This window comes from Vicia villosa, linkage group LG6, assembly GCF_029867415.1.
Source record: "Vicia villosa cultivar HV-30 ecotype Madison, WI linkage group LG6, Vvil1.0, whole genome shotgun sequence".
Classification (NCBI taxonomy): Eukaryota; Viridiplantae; Streptophyta; class Magnoliopsida; order Fabales; family Fabaceae; genus Vicia; species Vicia villosa.
The window spans coordinates 29,110,398-29,131,056 of record NC_081185.1 but is presented as its reverse complement, the minus strand read 5'-3'; the positions used below and the strand labels follow the sequence as shown (position 1 = coordinate 29,131,056).

The following is a 20,659-nucleotide window of genomic DNA, read 5'->3' as shown; positions in this document are numbered from 1 at the left end:
ACAATTCCATGGAACAGATCAGATTACAGAAATTATAAGATGAAACAATGAAATATGATTAATGGAAAATAAAACATATTCTTAAACTCTCTTGCTTCTTCTACATCAACATAATCACCGACATTGGCAACCAGCAAATTCTTTCCATATCAGTACTTGCTTAATTCTCTAAATCTAACTTTTTATATTATGTAGTTGCTGATTAGAATAAGCAAAAAGAACACTGAAAAACAATATGCGTTTTTGAAAACATAAAAATTTGACAAAAAATGAGCCATTGGCATTACATATTTTATGAACTCTAAAACCGAGTTAATCACGATTCTGAAATTGTTCAACAGAAAATCAACACAACAACAATGCTATAGCGAAAAATCAAAGAAAACATAAGAGAAAGAATCAAGAAACTGTCGAAGGCATTTCATCGAACACTTTGTAAGCAAGATTGAACGCATACTTTTCTTCTTCTCGTCGCTTCAACATGTGATTAATCATCCACATGATTCTTCACAGAGCTGACATGAAACCAAGTAAATAATAAAACCATATAGGTACAAAAATACATGAGCGCTGCGATGCTTTTTCAGTTTCATATTCTTATCAAAAAAGAAACACAAGTTCAAAACAAAAGCATGACACAAAAACATGAACTTTATCATGACATAAAAACATGAACTACTTTAACATTTCAAGTTGATATTTCCAAAACAAACTAAAGAAGATGAAAATCAAAACGTAACTAATAACACTTAACTATGGAAAAAACTGGAAGACAAACAAATAAACCATGTGATATCTGAAACTTTTTTCAGTTTTTTATTCTTTTCCAGAAAACAACACAAGTTAAAAACATAGACATGACATAAAAACATGAACCTTATCACGGAATAAAAACATGAACTTTATCATGACATGAAAACAGAAGAAGATGAAATCGAAAACGTCTCTGATAGAGAGTCTAAACCCTAAACTCTAAACCCTAACTACCAGTAATGAAGTTGAAGATAAAAAATTAGGAAGTTACCTTACGGATGGTGGACAACGTCTCTGATAGAGAGTAAAATTGTATTTAGTTTAATTAGAATTATTAAATTAAGGTTTTATATTAGTCGGTATTTTAGTTTAATTATTATTGAATTGGGCTTCCACTAGTATTTGGGTATTTTAGATAATGGCCATTAGTATTATTATATATGTAGTATCTTTGACTCATTGAAAAGTATCAATCAAAGAAATCAAGTTTATCTTTTATCCTTTATTTTAATGTTCTTAGTTTTTTAGTATTCTTCCCCTTTTCTATTACAAACCCTAGATTATAGTTTTGATAGGAATAACTTCCTATCAATTGGTGTTTTCATCCATGTACTCAAATCCTCCTATGGATTACCCTTATCATACACATTCATATCATCCATGGAGTATTCCTCCTACCTATCCCACAAACTCCTCTTTCACAACTCCTACCACAACCTCATTTCCATCTTTTCCATGGGAAATCTTTACACCTTCTTACACTCATGTTAGATCATCATCACCAAATTTGTATCCACATCATGGATATTCACCACATCATTCATATATTTATCCATCTCATTCACATGTTTATCCAAATTACTATAATAGTATTCATGATCCACACATGATAACACGAAAATATAACGTATATTTGATTCGATTAACATAAATTATATCTGCATTTTAGATCATTTATATTGTATTATTTTGATATTACGCTGGTATTTCTCACTTTATTTCAGGTATTTAAATTATCCCAAGTTCGTCTAAAAAGAAGGAAATCATGATACTTCTCGTGGAATAGTCTGAAGAAGTGAAGGGAAAATAAAGAGCCCGCATTGGAAGCCCAAAACCAAATAAAGAAAGTGGAAGAAGAAAAAAAAAATATATATATATATATATGTGTGTGTGTGTGTGTGTGTGTGTGTGTGAAGGGGGGCGCCCATAGCATTTCTGGGGCCCTCACCCCCACTCACTTGTTCTTAACGTGGCAAATAAAGAAAAGAAGGAGAAAGAAAACAAAAGGGGGGCGCCCATAGCATTATTGGGGCCCTCACCCCCACTCACTTGTTTCTCATACGGAAGAAAATAAAGAAAACAAAGAGGGGGCGCCCATACCTCCTTAAGGGCACCCGCCCCGAGTCTCTAATATGGGACACAAGTTTATTTGTTACCAGTTTACCACAGCTGTGCAGATCAAGTCTCCCACTCACCCAGAATTTATCTCCACTCCGCAATTTCCTCCTTCAACCGTCCAAGTCCCCGATTCTTCAGCAAAAACCTACTATTCCTAAATTTCCTCCTTCAACCGTCCAAGTCCTCTATTATAAAAGGCAAAGGAGAACACAAAGAGGGGTTCGGAGGATTTTACCCATTTCAAGAGTTTATAGTATTCTAGTTCGTTTATTTTCTTTGCAAACCTTCCCATTCCTGTTTCGAATTCCTGCACCGTTTAAGCACTTAATTTCTACACCGGAAATTAAGTGCGTTTGATTTTTATTTTAAGCTTCAGAATTTAGTATTAGATTTAGGGATTTACTGTTCATTTTAAGCTTTCCAGCATTTGGTTTGTATCCGAGAAGAACAAGTTTCTGCTACTTCAAGATTAATTTTATTCCAGGTTCTTTTATTTATATGTTATTTGGTATTTGTTTGTCTGATATGCATGTTATATTTCTGTACTGGTATTTGTTTGCTGTTATGATGGTTAAATATATGTCGAGCTAAATACTACGTACCGGTGTGCTAACCATTAACCGGATGATTTAATAATCATTGTTGCATAAAATTATACTAAAATTACTTTTTGGTTCTAATTTCTAAATTAATTGTTAAAAGGATTTTTATTAAGATAATAGAAATTCAGTTAAGGTACAAAATTAAGATAACGACAGTTTGAGGTTTTTACCGGATAGTGCAAATCAAACATCAGCTCTAAATACAGCGAAAGCGCTTTAGAGTTGATTGTATTTTATTTAAGTTTCAAAAAGTATTTTCGGTTTGTGATAATTTAGCGAAGGCAAATATATTAGAACTGTCAGTATAATTAGAGTCAATAGACGCGAAAGCGTGAGGCGGAGATTTTTAATTTAAATAACTTATTCTGAAAATATTTTACGGATCGAATTATGCATAAGATTATTAACTTGATGGTCGATGAAAGCACACAGGTATATCAATTCTCATTACTTAATTAAAACTAAATTTAATTTCCTGTTTCCCAATCAAAACAAATCGATAGCCTTAGCTTCCTTTTGCAACGTTAAACCCGCATCATTTGACCCTCAGCCCTTGTGGGTTTGATAATCTTTTAAAACTTAACGACTAAGCTGTATACTTGTAGTGAAATCCCGATTGACTTATACAAAATCCTGATCAAGTTTTTGGCGCCGCTGCTGGGGACTGATTTTAGTCAATAGTGTGATTTACCCGTTGCGCGATAGACTAAGGCAACAACTTTTTTTTTCTTTTACGTTGATTGTATACCAAGTACTCGCTTAAAAAGCGATACCTTAGTACGAACAACGAGCGAACCTGAGCGTCTTATTAAAGTAAGACAAGCTATCAGGAAATACTGTTCAGATCACAACATTCCCTTCCCTCTCTTAGATTCCGAAAAGGAATCAGTCACTAAGTCAGAATCTGACTCCGACCAAGAATCCGAAGAAGAACTCAAGCCGAAAGTAGAAATGGCCGAAGGACCCCGAAACCGTCCACTCAGAGAATATTCCACCCCATCTCAACTAGAGCCCCACAAGAGCATCGTTAACCCTCCTATTAACCGAAACGATTTCGAGCTGAAGCCGTCATTGATATCATCCATTCAACAACATCAATTTTCCGATGTTCCTACCGATGATCCTAACGAACACTTGACAAAGTTCATCGAATTCGCTGATACCGTGATAGCCAATGGAGTAACTGCCGATGCAATAAGACTACGCCTTTTTCCCTTCTCCCTGAGAGATAGAGCTTGGGCTTAGTTGCAATCCTTGCCACAAAATTCTGTCACGACGTGGGAAGAACTGAAGACTGTTTTCTTAGCGCGTTATTTTCCTCCTAGCAAAACAGCTGCCTTACTAGCCCAAATCAATGGATTCAGACAAAAGGACACTGAATATCTTTTCGACGCATGGGAGCGATATAAGGACATGATGCGAATGTGCCCACATCACGGATTAGAAGACTGGCTCGTCATTCATACATTCTACAATGGACTGTTGTACAACACGAGGTTGTCAATAGATGTCGCTGCTGGTGGCACACTTATGGATAAGCCGTATGACGAAGCCTATCAACTAATTGAAAACATGGCTCAAAATCATTACCAATGGGGAAGCAAAAGAATTCCTGTGGAGAAATCTCAAACTAAAGGTGGAATGTACGAAATTAGTAGCCTAGACAAAGTGAACGCTAAGGTAGATGCCCTTACCCAAAAGCTAGAAAGCTTGACCTTACCACCCGCAGCCACCGTGGCTGCTATAACTCCAAACTGCGAATTATGTGGAGTTCTTGGACATGCTGCCCCCGAATGTGCTATTTTGGCAGGAGTCTCAGTTGATCAAGTTAACTACGCTCAAGGGAATCCGTATTCCAACACCTACAATCCTGGCTGGAAGAATCATCCTAATTTTTCGTACAAAAATAACAACACTCTGTTTGTACCGAATCAAGCACCTGCTGTATCGCCAAGTTACCAAAAACCTACTGCTAACATCCCTAATATGCCTAATGTTCCTAGAAAGTCTAACCTCGAAATTATGATGGAACATTTCATTGCTACCCAAGCTCAAAAAAATAAGGATTTCCTCAACCAAAATGTTCACACCGGTGAACAATTGAAGCAATTAGCAACTAAGGTAGATGCCGTAGCGACCCATAATAAGATGTTAGAAACTCAGATTGCTCAAGTGGCCCAACAACAAGCAACTACTTCCGCACCTGATGGATCATTTCCTAGTCAACCACAACCCAACCCTAAAGGGCACGCTAATGCCATAACACTACGAAGTGGAACTGAGCTAGATGGACCAATCGATCCAAGGCTTCAGAACCGAACCATGTATCAGAAACCTGATAAAGCGACTGAAAAACCAAGAGAACAACCTGAAACTGAAAAGGAGGATGAGAATGAAGAGGCATCTGAAAAAGAAAAACCGTACGCGCCTCCCCCACCATATAAACCACCGATTCCATATCCTCAAAAACTTGCTATGTCTAAGAATGAGGGCCAATTTAAGAAATTCGTATAGCTTCTGAAGCAACTAAATGTTACCATTCCTTTTACAGAAGCTATTACCCAAATGCCCTCATATGCTAAGTTCCTCAAGGAGATCTTGTCCAATAAGAAGAAGATAGTAGAAAATGAAACTGTTACGCTAACTGCTGAGTGTAGCGCTATAATTCAAAACAACATGCCTCCTAAACTAAAAGACCCTGGTAGTTTCTCTATACCTTGTGTAATTGAGAAATTCATAATAGACAAAGCCTTATGTGATTTAGTTTAATGCCTCTATCTATTTGTGAAAAACTCAAATTAGATGAACTAAGACCGACAAGAATGTCTTTGCAATTAGCTGACCGATCTGTCAAGTTTCCCGTAGGAATGCTAGAAAATGTACCTATTCACATAGGACAATTCTATATCCCCACTAACTTCATCATAATGGACATTAAAGAAGACTCTAATATCCCTATCATATTAGGTAGACCATTTCTGGCAACTGTTGGAGCCATTATAGATGTGAAGAAAGGAAAGCTAACTTTCGAGGTCGGTGAAGAGAAAGTAGGGTTTATTCTCTCCCAATTCTTCAAAGCCCCAGCCATAGAGGATTCGTGTTGTTTCTTAGATTTTATTGACAAATGCGTTAAAGAAATGGAAAAACAACAAAACACCTATTCCGAGGTTCTAAAAGTACCAATGCCACCTATTTTCGAGGACGATAACTGGCGTGAGGAATACCAAGATAAAAATCTGAGTGAATGCCTAGCATTAACCCCTAATCCATTTCCTTGCCCTAAGAAACCTGCCATAGAACTTAAGACACTTCCCAAAGATTTAAGGTATGAATTCCTAGATGATGAACTTGAACGACCTGTTATCGTAAACGCCGACCTTGGGCAGATAGAAACTGAGAAGTTACTCAATTTCCTAAGAAAATATATGACCGCTTTAGGTTATAACATATGCGATCTAAAGGGAATAAGTCCCTCTATCTGTATGCATCTCATTATGCTCGAGGAAGACTGTAAGACCTCGTGAGAACATCAAAGACGAATCAATCTGATTCTAAGCGATGTAGTGAAAAAGGAAGTTCAAAAGCTGTTAGAAGCAGGAATCATATACGCTATATCCGACAGTAAATGGGTAAGTCCTGTACATGTCGTACCCAAGAAAGGAGGTGTCACTGTCATTACAACCCCTAAAGGCGAATCAATAGCGCAACGCACTCAAACTGGATGGCGAATGTGTATTGACTACAGAAAACTCAACAAAGCCACTCGAAAGGATCATTTTCCTTTACCTTTCATTGATCAAATGCTCGAATGATTGGCTAAACACTCCCATTTTTTCTATTTAGATGGTTACTCAGGATTCTTTCAAATACCTATCCATCCTGATAACCAAGAAAAGACGACGTTCACCTGTCCTTATGGCACATTTGCCTACAGACGAATGCCATTCGGATTGTTTAACGCACCCGCGACATTTCAAAGGTGCGTGATGTCGATCTTTGCTGGTTTTCTCGATGGCATGATGGAAGTATTCATGGATGATTTCTCCGTATGTGGAGAAAGTTTTGAAGGATGTCTTTCGAACCTGGAAATGGTACTTAAACGATGCGTAAGTGTCAACTTAGTACTAAATTGGGAAAAATTCCATTTCATGGTAAGACAAGGAATCGTACTTGGATACATCGTGTCTGATGAAGGGATTGAAGTTGATAAAGCTAAGATTGAAATCATAGAAAACCTTCAACCCCAGAAAACTGTTAGAGAAATACGGAATTTTCTAGGACACGCTGGTTTCTACCGCCGCTTCATAAAAGATTTCTCTAAAATAACCAAACCATTGACTAAGCTACTAATGAAGGACGCAAAATTCATATTTGATGAGAAATGTCTAAACGCCTTTCAAACTCTTAAACAAGCACTGATATCCGCACCAATCATGCAACCACCTAATTGGAACGAACCTTTCAAAATTATGTGCGATGCTAGGGACTACGATGTAGGAGCTGTCCTAGGACAGAGAAAAGATAAGAAACTTCATGTCATATATTATGCCAGTAGAACCTTAGATCCTGCACAAATGAACTATGCCACTACAGAGAAGGAACTCTTAGCTGTGGTATTCGCGTTAGATAAATTTCGATCCTATTTAGTAGGAGCGAAAATAATAATCTATACCGACCATGCTGTTATTAGATACCTATTGACTAAAAAGGTTGCCAAACCAAGACTCCTTAGATGGATCCTACTCTTGCAAGAGTTCGACCTTGAAATTAAGGACAAAAGAGGCACCGAAAATGTGGTTGCTGATCACTTATCAAGAATGGAAGGAAATAAACCTGACGCAGTGCCCATTAATGATGATTTCCCATATGAGCGACTCGTAGCCATGTTAGGCATCGCTTCGGTAACATAAACTTTAAACAATACTCACACCGAAGTAGAAAGAACTGCCAAAGCATATATAGCAAACTCAACCGTACCTTGGTACGCTGATCTCGTTAACTACCTAGCCGCTAAAATATTACCGCCAGATCTAACTTACCAACAAAAGAAGTAGTTCTTCCACGACCTAAAACAATACTACTGGGACGAACCACTTCTTTTCAAAAGAGGAGCCGATGGTATATTTCGTCGTTGCGTCCCTGAAGAAGAACTAGGAAGCATAATTTCTCACTGTCATGCTGCTCCCTATGGAGGACATGCAAGCACTTCCAAGACTTGTGCAAAGATCCTACAAGCTGGTCTCTTTTGGCCAACCTAATGGAAAGACGTCCACATCGCTGTTAAGAACTGCGACCGGTGCCAACGCACTGGAAATATATTGTCATACCCTAATTTTTGACCCCCCTGAGATGACATATCTTCAGGATTTTTCATCAGGTCAAGACAAGTACCCAGAGCAGTCATTTCTCCATCTGGTACCTAATCGAGGATGCTCAAAGACAAGAAAGCTCAGGCAAAGGATCAATCAATACAAAGACTAGTCTCTAATACAATCATGGGGCTCAAAAACTTCACTTTTCTCATCTATGATTGATTAGACATCCAGTCATATGAGTACAGGTTTACTCAGGTCACCAAACTAGGGTTTTGAGCCTATCAAGGACTGAAATCAGGGATCACATTTGGGAAACCCTAAAAAACTCAGAGGGTCATTCAAAGACATCAATCATCTTCAAATAACTCATATTACAAGGTCTACTGGACATCACACTTCAATTCAAAGTCTACAGTCATTACTTTCACATGGTCGACAAATTAGGGTTTTGACCTAATTCACCAAGATAGTTGACTTCTGATCAGGGCATGAATCCAAAACTCAAGACATGATTCAAGGATCTCTACTACCTCCATATAATCCATTTATATCATCCATTTGGGGAGAAGATCTTATTTCTACACAAAAGCCCAAAAATTCACTTTGTCAGGAAAAAGTCAACTGTGAAGGATCATCATTGACTTTTAAGGTTTTTGGTCAAAAAATGACTTTCAAAGATCAATATCATCAATATATGGATGTCAAAGTCATTTGGCCAAAGAAATTCAAAGAAATTCATCAAGGAGCGAAAAGTCGGGAATTAGGGTTTTTGAAGGCATGGTGAGATCTCAAAATTTCACCTACACAACTCAAAAAACTTCCAACATGAAAGTTGTAGATCTTGCCAAATAAAACAACATCTTACAAGGGAACTTTTTTCAAAAGATCAACCATTTATGAAGTTTTGGAAATTTTGAAGTTTAGGTCATAAACACTTAGAAATTTTTCTAAGTGTTTTAACCTAGTTTTCTTCCAACTTTGGCCTCATTTTTCACAAATTTCCCAAAGGATTCTGAAGAAGACATAAACTAATGATTTAAAGTAGATGTTTAGGGCTTTCCAAATTGTGTTCAACCTTCTAAAAATTCAATTTGAGCTAAGAGTTATGCTTGTTCAAAGTTGGCCTCATGAAGTAAAATTATAGGTCATGCATCATTTTGGAACTTTGAAATTTTGTGCACATGACCTCAAATGCAGATGCTACATGACCCATAATACATCTGCAAACATGCCATGCATTCATTTTCACCATGCCATAAGAATTGAAGAAGATTCTAAAAAACAAGAACATGTGATTATGTAATGATTACATTTGTGAATTTATGGCAAATTGATGAATCACCCAAGGAATCTTCTCACCAACCAATTAGAGCTCATTTCTGGCTCAGAATTGTCCCCTAAGATCAAGCAAAATCGAGGGCTAGGGGATTAATCAAATGGAATCAAAATTCTCATCATTGCATAAGAGATATTTGCAAATTTCCTTCATGGCTAAGAAACCAAATCAACTTCACTAAGGAAGCTCACTCCTCTGCAGCTATACTGATCCATTTGCCTATAAATACAGATGCATTCCTCATTCAAAAACACACCAAAGCAACCATATTACTTGCTTTCTCTTTCTCTTCTCTTGTTCATTGTTTTTCAAAGTTCTTTGGCAAGAAGAATCGATTTCTTCAAACCAGAGCTTATCTTTGGGAAGTGAGCATTCTAACATCTCAAGGGAGGTCATTTGAGGTGATCCAAGCACCTGGATCACTTCTGTAGGTGGAGGAACACCATTGTTGCTCTCACTTTGGAGCATCTGCAGTTGGAGGTCCATGGAGTGATTCAGAAGGTTTCAAGGCAAGCCAATCATCCAGACACACTCCTCAGGTCATAGTGAAGCTAACCAGATGGCTGCAGCTCATCTGTAACTCGAGAATCAACACCCTCCATGTTCACTTGAAGCTGAAATCGAGGGAGGTCCATAGAACAATTCAGGAGGTTTGAGGTCATTACAAGCATTCAGTTAGCATCACTGAGTCACAAGGAAGCTTTTGGGATCGTTCATACAAGCCCAGTTGCTCTCTATCATCCTCACGATCTCCATTTTCAGAGGTAAGTTTCTGAACTCTCTCTCTTTAATTTAAGTACTCTTTGTGAAATAGCTCGATTCTATCTTGTTCAGCATCATCAGAGGATTGAAAACCCTCTATCATCATCCATTTATCTTTCAGTATAGTCATTTAATTTAATTTTGAAATTTTAGGGTTCTTCACGATTTCTGGTAAATTAATTAGATGTAGTTAATGATAGTTCATGTTAGTTACATATTTAGAATCGTGAGTGAATTTAGAGCAAGTTTCATGTTTACATCGTTGCAAATGGTTGACAAACGAGTAAGTTCAGAAATTCAAAAATGGAGAGCTTGAGGTAGAAGATGAAGATGGTGGTGGCACGCAAATTTGAATTCTCAGGGGAGAGTTTATTTTATTTTGAATGGTGTGCGTTTTATTAACGACTGAATAACTTGCCCTAGTGGCCACACATGCGCTCTTAGTCTCCTCATGCCAAAGGTCTGGGGTTCGAATCCCCCTCGCCCCAGACTTTTTGGTTCTTTTATTTTTCAAAGATTTACAACTTGTTTTGAAACATAACCAAATGAAGGCAAGTCACTAACACTGAGCGCGCGTTGGCTCAGTGGTGTTGTTTTGGGCTGGTAACCTCAAGGGCGTGGGTTCAAACCCTCCAAGGGCCAAAACTTATTTTTTTAACACTAATTTCTTTCATTTCTCTTCACAACTTCACATATTTATTTAACCTATCAAAATAAATCATTTTCACTTCATTTTTCATACACCTATTATTTAATATATCTATTTTGTGAATAGTCAAAAAAATCATAAAAATATTATTTATTTCTTGAGTTTTTAATTAGGTTTAAAATAGTATGTTTTAAGTGTTTTCTTAAATACTTTAAATATATATATTACTTTATTTTAACCTAATCACTTTGTAAATAAGTTTATGATAAAACCCTAATTATTTAGGTCTTAATTAAGTAAAAATCTTCATTTTTACTTTAATTAAGTTGACTTTTGTCAATTTTCAAAGCTGTTATCAATCTCCGATTAAACGGATGATTAAGGTTTTCAAACAACAAAAACCTTATATCATTTCAAATCATTTTCAACTGCTTTTATCACCAGTACTGTAAAGTACTGGGCCTCTAATAGAGTGTAAGTCCCAAAAACCTTCTCTTCTTAGCTTGTTTTCAAAACTGTATTTTCAAAATCTTCTTTCTGTTTTCAAAACATTCTTCTGGTATTTGAAGGGCATTATTCCCGGTGAAACTCTTCAGATACCTATGTGACCTTTGTCCATCTTCACTTCTTCTGTTTTCAAAAACCATTAGCTGTTTATCATATACATTCAACTGTTATCAACAAAAACAATAAAAATACTGTTGAGGCTCTGTACATACTTCTTCAATGGCCTCCACTCCATCCAGGTTAGGCTTTACAAGCTTTCAATTTACAGTCTTTGTTTAAATTACTGTCAAATATAAATTGTGCACATATATTAGTTTAGAACTGCGTTTGAGTATAAACCTTAGGACAGTTAAACTATATATATATTATTAGGAATATGACCTAGGATTGAGAATGTCTTCCCGGTGAAGGCTCTTTCCTAATTAGAGATCTGTAGTTCAAACCCCCAAGATGAATTATTCCCGGTGAAACATCTTGGCAAAAACCTTAGAATCCAAATAATAGGACACATCCACCCAAAGAGGAATTATTCCCGGTGAAACCTCTTACCCATTTGCTTAGAGCCAAAATAAGTTCAAAACTACATAGCTTTCTCTTGTGCTATAACAAGGACCCTCGATTAGCCTCCTCTTGGGCTTTGTACAAGGACCCACAGGCTTCTTAAAAGCATTTCCAGCTTCCTCTTGAGCTTGTATACAAGGACCCATCAGGTTTCTTATAAACATAGGAACAGGTCTTTAGTCACCTTTTATCCTACCCTGGTGAGTTTCTTCCAATTTAAACCAGACTTTAAACAAGCTAAGTTTGTCTCAATTTTGCATTGAGTACACTTTTTGGAATGAGAGACATGGACAGTCTCTGTCACCCTTATCTTCATCAATCTTCCTTAGCAGAGTCTAGGATCCATGTTTGATCATCCTCAGCATTGAGTCAGCCTTCATCTTGGGCTTTAAACAAGAAGTCTCACTAGATAATCTTTCTGCCAATCCTTTCATCCTTTAATAATTAATGGAGTGCTACCCAAATCATTCATTTCAATAAAATCCCTGGAAAGGGTTAGCTTCCACACATTCTTTCATTTTTCAATAAAATCCCTGGAAAGGGTTAGCTTCCACACATTCTTTCATTTTTCAATAAAATCCCTGGAAAGGGTTAGCCTCCAAAGTCAATTAATAAAAAATGTCAAAAAATAAAGATTCACTTCTCTTAGGAGATAATTTCCCCAAAAGAGTCAAAACCCCTGGAAAGGGTCAGCCTCCAAAAACATGATAAAAGTCAGTCTTTTACCAAACAATTCACCAGCTGAGTCAAAATCCCTGGAAAGGGTTAGCTTCCAAAGAAAAACAGTCTTTTAATAAATAAAACCTCCTCAGTAGAGTCAAAACCAACAAAAACAGTTAGCCTCAACCTTGGGCTTCATACAAGGCACCCAAACAATAAAACTCCCCTGTTAAGAGTCAGCCTCAACCTTGGGCATTGTACAAGGCAGATAATAGAGTCTCCCCAGTGAGTTCTTCATCATTCAGTAGCCACAACCTTGGGCTTTGTACAAGGCAGATAAACCATATCTTTCATGTGTCAAAGATTCCTAACACTTAGGATCTTTCCCCATATAGTCATCAATACTTAATTCATTTAAGAGTCCGCCACAACCTTGGGCTTTGTACAAGGCAGAAAATAGTTTTTTTTTCCCTAGCTAGAGTCAGCCACAACCTTGGGCTTTGTACAAGGCATGTAAATAGAGTCTCCCTAAGTAGAGTCAGCCTCAATTCTGGGCTTTGTACAGAACACTAAAATACCCTGTAATTAATCCCCAGTGGAGTCATCTCCCAGAGTCATTAATATTAATTAATCAATCAAAAAAAGCCTCAAGCTTGGGCCTCATACAAGCCAGCTAAAGTCAAATCTTTTATACAGTAGATAGACATAGCTTATCTCTATAGAGAGATATTTTTACTACTCTACCACATTCAAACAAACAAACATTTCATTTCAATTTTAATCAAGTCTCCCATTTAGGATTTTGAAAGGCATGAGCTGGCAGTAAAACCCAGACATGTGGTAACTTTCCCTAATTTGGATGAGCATCTTTCTTTCATTTAAGAGGCATTTGACTGGTATACTTGCACATACACAAGTAAGGTCCCCCTCTTGAATGAAACGAATTCAGTTATTCTGTCACTCCTTTAAATGTTTGTGGTAGAATAGTACTAATACCTCTCTGTAGAGATAATTTCATGTCTCTTTACTGTAAACAGAGATTTAATTCCAAGCTTCAACCTTGAGCTTCAAACAAGGCACCAAAAATAATTAATTTCCCTAGTTAGTTCCCCGAACTACATTAAGCTCTGACTTCCACTAGGGATATGTAGGCATGAGGTTCACAAGGAATCTCAGCGAGCTAATAAAATACCAAAAATAGTCAGTCTGTCTGTCTGTCTGTCTTCTTTAATCAATTCAATTCCTTCTCCTAATACAAAGGAGAAACTTTCCCAATCATTAGCAATAAACACAAACACAATGACACAGAGAAGGTTCCTGTAGAGTACTACAGATATGTAGGGTGTTTAAACACTTCCCTATGTATAACCGACCTCCCGGACTCCAGAATTTCTAGTCTAGGTGAAATCCCCACACTTAGCAAACTCCTAGGGTTTAGCTGAGATCTTTTTTCCCCTTTCCTACTCGTAGGACAAATAAGAAAGTTCGTGTGATATCGTAGGAAGAACTGAAATAAAATTCATCCCACCACGGGCGCATTCTCCTTCCAAATTTCGCGTGAAGGGTTTAGCGTGCCGTCCTCCCAAGTGAAACGGGGAGGTAAAAGAAAACGACACCACATATATCAAGACGCGATGAAATGCCTCAGAAAGGCATTTTGGAAGTCAAAGTCTTTGATGTGTGGGGAATCGACTTCATGGGACCATTTCCTTCTTCGTTTGGTAACAAATACATACTCGTCGTTGTTGACTACGTATCGAAATGGATCGAGGCTGTTGCCGCTCCTACGAATGACACGCGAGTAGTAATCCGACTCTTTAAAAACATCATCTTCCCTAGATTCGGTATCCCTAGAGTAGTAATTAGCGACGCTGGCTCACATTTCATATCCCAAATTCTTGAGAAACTTCTGTTAAAATATGGAGTTCACCACCGAGTAGCAACACCTTACCATCCACAAACTAGTGGACAAGTCGAAGTCTCAAATAGAGAAACTAAACAAGTTTTAGAGAAGATTGTTGCTAAATCTAGGAAAGATTGGTCCACTAAGCTACCTGAGGCACTTTGGGCTTATAGAACTGCCTTTAAAACACCAATTGGAACCACACCATTCAAATTGGTCTATGGAAATTTCTGTCACCTGCCGGTCAAATTAGAACACAAGACTTATTGGGCAATTAAGACCCTTAACTTAAATTATTCTGTCGTCGGTGAAAAACGAATCTTAGATATTCATGAATTAGAAGAGCTTAGATTAGACGCTTATGAAAACGCCCGAATCTATAAAGAAAGGACGAAAAAATGGCACGATAAAAGAATATCGAGAAAAGAATTTAATGTAGGAGATATTGTGATATTATTTAATTCTCGACAAAAACTCTTCCCAGGAAAACTTAGATCTAGGTGGTCTGGCCCCTTTGAAATTCCAAAGGTCTTGCCTAGTGGAGCCATAGAAATCAAGAATAGATCTAACGAACCATTCATAGTCAATGGGCAACGATTGAAACAATACTATTTCGTAGATAATAAAGAATATTCTAACTGCATGAGATTAGTAGAGGTTTCTCCTCACTGTACCGACTAGGTAGCACTAGTATGGTCAAGCTTACGACCTTAAACAAAGCGCTTCGTGGGAGACAACCCACCGTGTTTATGTTTTCTTTATTTTAGTTATAAATTCCTTTATAGTTTTTATTTTTTTCTATTTTTCTTTCCTAAAATTTGCTTCCTTTTCTCATTTTTATTCTTGTTCTTTTTTTTCTCTCTTTATTTTTTTTCTTTTTACTCAAAAGGCTTTTGGCCATCGCTGACTATTATCTCTATAATCTACTTAATTTTCAGGCTAATTTACCTTTATTTAGATAGTGACTAACTTCGTTATGGCTAGAGTAGATTATATGAGTATCACGTTTAGAGGAGCAGGTCAGAGGAGGAGGTTTGAGGACTTAGTCAGTCGGGAGATGACACCCACCATTTATGCTGATGATCGTGCTATGAATGCCTTAGGCATTAGAGAGAGTGTGTTGTATTGGCTACACCAGATAGGTTGGGATGCTTCCCCCATTAGGAAGAGATTTATTACCTTCCGTAGGATTACCCTGGAGTTCCTTAGTTCTTTGAACTATCTGCCCAACAACGATTTAGGTTTAAACCGTGGCCTGATCCGATTTAGACTGTTTGGTGTTGATTTCCGTTATACCCATAGCGATTTTGCTAACCTTTTAGGTTTTCCTAGTGGCCTTGATACTTTCACTGTCACCAAAGAGGAACTTCTCCCGCACCGTGAGCTTGACTATTTCTGGGGAAGTATAACTGGAATCTACCACCCTGGACCTGAGGATATGTACTCTGAGAGCATCCATAATTGTGCTATTAGGTATTTCCATAAGATCCTAGCCCATACCTTGTTCGGAAAAGAGCAAACCATTTCCTTGGTATCCCGTGATGAGCTTTTCATTATGTTCTGCACTTCACAAGGCCGTCCTGTAAATGTGGCCGCCTTTAAGGTAGCCAATTTTACCCGTATCATAAACACTCCTCACACACCTATCCTTATAGGAGGCCTAGTTACCATGATAGCCAATGATGTAGGTATGCGTTAACCACTCCTAGGATTAAATCCCTATGGCGGTATTCGACCTATGAATATTCAACACTCACCTGATAGGCAACCTTGGACCAATTGAGTTTGAATTGCCTATTAACCACCATAGTGTGCTTCAGTTTTTCTTAACTAACCCTATCACGAACGTGCACGACAGAAATAAATGGCCTTTTGACCTGAATCACCCACCTACACCACCCTCACTTGAAACACCTCAAATCTATGACACCCCTGCTGATTATGATCATGAGACTCCTTCAAACTATTATAACAAACCTCCCCCTGATCGTTCTATAGTTTCTCTTGATGCATCTCCTGTTGTTGCTCATTCTGCTGCTCCGGCTAATGCTAGACCTCTACCTCTGCCTCCTGATTTTGTCACCGCTCTTACTAATTTAGAGGCTCAGATTGAAGACCTACGCGGCGAGTTCGCTACTCTGCATACTGATTTTCACGGCTTCATGGATATCGTCACGGAACAGATGGATCACCTGTATCATCACTTCTTTTCTCCAAAAAGTGACTGATTCGTCGTTTCGAGTTTTTTTTCTTTCTCCGCGCCTCAACGCTAAAACAATGTGGACACTGTTTGTTTTAAGTGCGGGGGAAGGAGAATTTTCATTTTTTTAGCATTTTAGTTTTTAGCTAAGTTTTTTTATCAGTTTCTAGCATTTTCTGTTTGGTATTTTAATTATGGTATTTTGAAAACAGCAGCATTTTCATTGCAATTAATCAATTTAATCCAGTATTATTTTATTTCGATTTATTTTATTTCGGTTTAATTTTTGGAGCTGCGAACTGCGATATTTATCTGCGTTTACATTGCCTAATTGTGTTGTTTGGTCTGATATAATTCTTAATATTGCACTGTCTCTGCTAATTTAAAAAAAAACTATTTGTGGCTCTGTGGCAAATCTGGTCAAAATGTTTGCATCTACCCTTAATATTAACTTTATTTAAACTGTCTATTTGGTTTACTTGGTTTGAATATTGCTGTAACTTGATTTGAATTATACAGCTATCTGCTGGTTTGAATCTGCATTAATTATTGAATGTGATATGCCACTGATACAATTTAAATGTTTATGATAATATGCTAATGGTAAAGGTTCCATCTGCTGCTCTGCTAAAAATGTTTTCAATTTTTTTTACTGATCACTGTGTTAGTCGAAAACATATTAAATAATGCATGTGAGCCATTATTATACATGTGAACCTGCTAATAGTATTGGTATAGGAAGAATCTCTGAAATTATTGTCTAAAAAGTATATGAATTGATCAAGTAGTATAGCAGAAAGAGGTGGAAATAAGAGTAACTATGTCTTCTTTAGAAGAGGGGCGCCCACCCCCATTTGGTGGCCCCCATCCCCTTTTCTTTCACTAAGGGGCGCACACCCTATCATGGTGGCCCCCGTCCCCTCTTCTTCTCACATGGGGCGCCCACCCCCATTTTGGTGCCCCCCGCCCTCACTCTTTTTTTCCTCTCTCCCTCACGTGCTCACTTCCTCTCTCTCAAACTTTCCTTTTTCTTTTCTTTTCCACCATTACTTTTTCTTCTATTGGCTTTTCCATTTTTTTTCTTTGTCTTATTTACTCTTGCATGCTTCCTAATTGGATAGTCAAAAGGTAGCTATTATGGTACACTCTTGGCAAGACAACACTTGCACCACCTCTTTTATTCATTCACTCCATTCAATTATTTTTAAAAATCTACCACTCACGTGAACCATTTTTCTGCTACCATCACAGGCTTTATTTCCATGCATGGTGTCATACCCCAAAATTTGCCCATACTATTTCTCCTATTCAAATTCAAATCAATACATAAAGCTCCAAGACACACTCTCTTAAACACGGCTCAGAAACTAGGGTTTGGTTTGTTCAAAGGAAAATCAATGAATCAATGGCTCTAAGGCATCCCATATGGCTCAGAATATCTCACATGACCTCCATGACAAGTATCAAGTCTCAATTCAAGGGATTGGTCACTCAATTGTTCAAAAAGTCAACAGTCACCTAAGTTAACCTAAAAGTCAACTGTGGTCAAAGTAAAGTCAAAACTCCTGATTTTTTGTCAAGATCCTCATATTGAAGTATCATTCACCATTTGATCAAGAATTGATCATGGTTCATCAAGAAAAGATCAAAATTCAACAAATCAAAAGGTTTCTAAATTAGGGTTTGTAAAGGAGAAAGTCAACTGAACTTTGACCAGCCATAACTTTCATATGGAACATCAAAAATTTCCCATCCAAAGCTCATTTTTAAGGAAATTGGATTCTCTACAAATTAGTCTCTCACATGCCAAGTCTAAAAATGCTTCTTTTGAGAGATATGGACTAAAACATTATAGGTCCTTTTCAAAAGTCTACCAAAAGACATTTTTTTCAAAAGGACACACAAGGAGCATGGAAAATCATTTTGATATGAGACCAAAGACACTGGTTGGAGGACTCTCTAAGGTTTCTAAAAAGTCCTAGAACACTTCCATACCTCAAAAAACGAGAGAGATAGGCCTTGTCAAAGTTGGACTATTTTGGAGAAAAAAATGTGAAGGAGTTTGAATTTGTTTTTGCTAATGGGCCTACCTTTTTAAGATCCAAACTTGTTCCTTATGACATTGAGAGCCCATAAACCATTTGCCACGAAAATACATGATTTATTTGATTTATTATGATTATTATTTCAATTAAAAAAAGAATTAAAATCAAGTAAATCAAAGAAAAATCAAATACTTGGTAATAGATATGATTTGGAGTCAATTTAATCATTAAAATATGACAAAATCATATCCAAATTCGTGGCCAAGAAGATTGGAATGAGATGAGCCTTATTTGAACTAATTTATAAGGATTTCATAAATTTTTCAATCAAATCCCAATCAATTTCCAACCATAAAAACTAATTGATTTCTCTCCAAAAATGTTAACCTAATGCACTCTCTATAAATAGTGGAACGTGTACAGATGCAAGGGGGGAGGAATTACAAGGATTGCTACCTCCAAGAAACCTAAACTTCTCTTAAAATTTCAAAGAAAATTCAAATTCAGATTCCAAGTTGCAAGCCAATTCAAGGTGCTTTATTGTTCCCAGTACATTCCTTGAACATTCCTTCAAGGTGCTTTATAAAATATTTTTTAACAAATTTTACTTAAACATATTACACATATTCACAAATATATGCATAAAATAAAACCATCAAGAATTAGAATTAATAGAATTAACTTCAAAAATAGCAGATTTTGACGGAGCGGCGGGTTTTAGCGGACGTCGGGCTTTGGCGGGCGGCGGATTTTGACGGGGCGGGCTATGACGGACGGCGGACATAAAATATCAACCCAACCCGTCAATTTTTGCTGGGTGTGCGGCCTGCCCGGCGGGCCACGGTCTGTTTTGGCACCCCTAGATCAGAGCCATAAATTTTTAATTAAACTTATTTTTGTTTAAAAATATATTTATTACTGATGATAATAGTAAATAACTATTTATTTTATTTCATCTTAGTGCATTGCCAAAATGACTTGTATCTTCCTATTTTTTACTTTTTTTTTTGTAAGCCCTATTTTTAACATTTTATATTAACCAAACATGAACAACGACGCGTATTTTGCGTAAGATTTTGACAGTAACATTCATGAACCATGCCACTTGCTCCATATACAGCATTGAATACTTCCCCACAGGTCCGAATATCACTACACTGTCCTGCCACATCCAAACTCTTAAGACAAAAGGAGACTTTATCATCTGCCACATTATAGAAAACAAAAACATGATTAAATCATTAAACAATAAATTTAATCGAGAATGCAGCCTATATACCCTTTTTGACATTATAATTACAACAACAATTATATTAAGTTATTAAAGGTGTACCTCTAATAGGTGTAGGAGATCCGTAAGTGTGGCTAAAGAAAGCAAACAAAACACAAACCATTAGGAGAACTTTTCCTAGCTTCATCATAATATAAACTTCAATAGACTCAAAAACTTCTCAAATACACAATATCAACTCACAGAATACACACAAATATATATATATATATATATATATATATATATATATATATATATATATATATATATATATATATATATATATATATATATAAAAGAAAATTTTGTCAAAAAGATATAATATATTGAAGAAAATTTATATAAAACATAAATTAAGGTAAAAAGATATAATATATTTAAAAAACTTTTTATAACACATAAATTAAGGTAAAAAGATATAATATGTTTAAGAATTTTTTTATAAAAGTTAAAAAATTTGATATCTAAATTCAAAAGTTAATTTTTTATAAATATTTAAAAGTCAGTCAAACATATGTAATTTAAAATTTTGAATAAATAAGCTTTTATAAATTAGACTAACTTACAGTTTTGATTTTTTTATTATATTAAATTTACGGAATCAGTGTCTTTATTTTATTTTAAAATAATTTTAATCCCTTTATTATTTTTCTTAATATGTGAAGATGTGTATTCTTTAAAAAATATGTAGCACA

The 20,659-nt window shown here is 36.5% G+C and overlaps 1 long non-coding RNA gene and 1 pseudogene across 1 annotated transcript; both read right to left on the bottom strand.

The window, feature by feature from the left end:
* Positions 1–4,096: 4,096 nt before the first annotated feature.
* On the bottom strand, positions 4,097–4,195 carry LOC131615400 (small nucleolar RNA R71; annotated as a pseudogene).
* A 15,423-nt stretch (positions 4,196–19,618) lies between these two features.
* Positions 19,619–20,166, bottom strand: LOC131611386 (uncharacterized). Its single transcript, XR_009286881.1, has 2 exons — positions 20,025–20,166; positions 19,619–19,895 (listed from the first exon to the last, which is right to left on the bottom strand). It is a non-coding gene; the product is annotated as an uncharacterized LOC131611386 (long non-coding RNA).
* Between the last annotated feature and the right edge of the window lie 493 nt (positions 20,167–20,659).